At 39.9% G+C, this 2,115-nt stretch overlaps 1 pseudogene; it reads left to right on the top strand.

Annotated features, from left to right (window-relative positions):
- Nucleotides 1-320: 320 nt before the first annotated feature.
- Nucleotides 321-1,846, top strand: LOC145138885 (adenylate isopentenyltransferase 3, chloroplastic pseudogene; annotated as a pseudogene).
- Nucleotides 1,847-2,115: the final 269 nt, after the last annotated feature.

Here is a 2,115-nt window from a genome sequence, read left to right as displayed (position 1 = left end):
ATCGAAATAAATTTATGATAATAAGTTCGTATTAAATAATATTTGTGATGTGTCAAAAAGTTTTTTCTGGCTTATATATGATACATTGATATTTACCCAACCAGACCATAAAAATCGACCGAACCCAATATTTAGTTAACCGAAGTACCGAACCGCGAGTTTAATTTCCACATCTGGTATTTTCATTTCATGAAACCAAATAATATTAAGACATTGGGTAGGGCCCATTTTAATTTGATGAAAAACGAATTGTCAATTCAAACTTAACTTTTTGTTCAATATAAATAGCACATATGCGTATGTGTTCTCCATCATGCACATTTCAAGTTTTCAACTCATATTTGCTGCTTCTCTCTCAAGTCTCAACTTAAAGAATTGTAGTTTCAAATGATTCAAAGCTAAGCCACCACCTTCGACCACTATCTCTCTCCCCCACAAGCCACACGTTTGCAAGTTGCCGCATATAATACCACTAAAAAAGCAAAAGAATTTATTCATTTTTCATTGTACTCTATTCGTTTGAAAAAAAAAAATTGAGACTTTTTAATTTAGGGCATCAACAATGAAGATGACAATGATGTTGTGCCACGAAGCTCAGCCGTCTTTATTGCAAATACCCACTGGCGGAATGAACTTATCGATGCTCCGGTGCCGGCCACAGAAGGAAAAAGTGGTGGTGGTTATGGGTGCCACAGGTACAGGAAAATCAAGACTCTCCATCGACCTCGCCGCAAGTTACCCCGCGGAGATTATAAACTCCGATAAAATGCAAGTATATGAAGGTTTAGACATCGTCACCAACAAAATCACCGACGAAGAATGCGACGGCGTCCCCCACCACCTCCTCGGAATAGTGGATCCGGAAGCGGATTTCACCGCCAGAAATTTCGTCAGTACAGCGTCAATCACCATGAAATCGATTGTCGGAAGAGGTAAGCTTCCGATCATCGCCGGAGGATCCAATTCTTTCATCGAAGCATTGATTGATGATCAGAATTATGAATTCCGGTCACGTTACGAGGTTTGTTTCTTGTGGGTCGACGTCGCAATGCCTGTGCTTCACCGTTTTGTTTCCGACAGGGTTGATCGGATGGTGGACGCCGGAATAGTCGAAGAAGTTAGAAAAATGTATAACCCTAACGCCGATTACTCAAAAGGGATCCGACGAGCTATCGGAGTGCCGGAATTCGATGCCTATTTTCAATCTGAGTATTCATCTTCCTTCGACAAGAAAACTCAGGCCAAATTATTAGAAGAAGCCATTAATGAAACAAAGATTAATACATGCAAACTAGCCTGCCGGCAGCTCGAAAAAATTCACCGTCTAAGGAACGTTAAAGGGTGGAAAATTCACCGGCTGGACGCTACCGCCGTCTTCCAGAAAAGGGGCGGCAGAGAAGCCGATAAGTCGTGGGCAGAGATGGTGGCAGGACCAGGGTCAGTGATTGTAAACCAGTTCATGTACAACTTCAGTCATTCCCGGAGCTTTGCGACGGCAGCGGACGGTGGTGGCAGAGCCATTAAAAGAGGGGCGGCGATGGCCGCCGCAGTTCTCTAATAGTACAGACGGAATTAATATTATTCCATGACCAAGTTGACGGATGACGGACATATATTGACAAATTTTTGTATGAATAAGCATACTGAATACTGATACGGTAGCTGAGAGTGATTTTAAATTTTTGCCCCGGACTTGTAACATGCATCGTGGCCTTGTACTGCACAAGTCATGATGCATGTTTTCATAAAATTCCGGTAAAATCCCCCTGATTATCACTGTCATTTTTGTTATTTCTTCTGCTCGATTGAAAATAATAAACATCATCTCTTCTCTTATGGGGTACAACCCAAATCAAATATAAATTCTAATACAAATCAAATAAATTTATTAATTACTTGTCGATTTATATTATTTTGACTGTTATTCGGTTAGTTTTCGGGTATAATTTGAAATTTGTCCAACTATATATTGATGTAATACTTCCTACTTTGTATGGTTAGAATTTGCCTATCGTATCTTGAAGGAGGGTGATAGTGATACCAATCATTGGCAATCATTGAGTGTAAAAACATCTATAATGTAAAACATATATAATGTATAGCTTAATGACGTAG

Source organism: Lactuca virosa, chromosome 9, assembly GCF_052849685.1.
Source record: "Lactuca virosa cultivar CGN04683 chromosome 9, Lactuca_virosa_CGN04683_v6, whole genome shotgun sequence".
Lineage (NCBI taxonomy): Eukaryota > Viridiplantae > Streptophyta > Magnoliopsida > Asterales > Asteraceae > Lactuca > Lactuca virosa.
The sequence above is the reverse complement of the archived record's forward strand: the minus strand, read 5'-3'. Positions and strand labels throughout refer to the sequence as shown.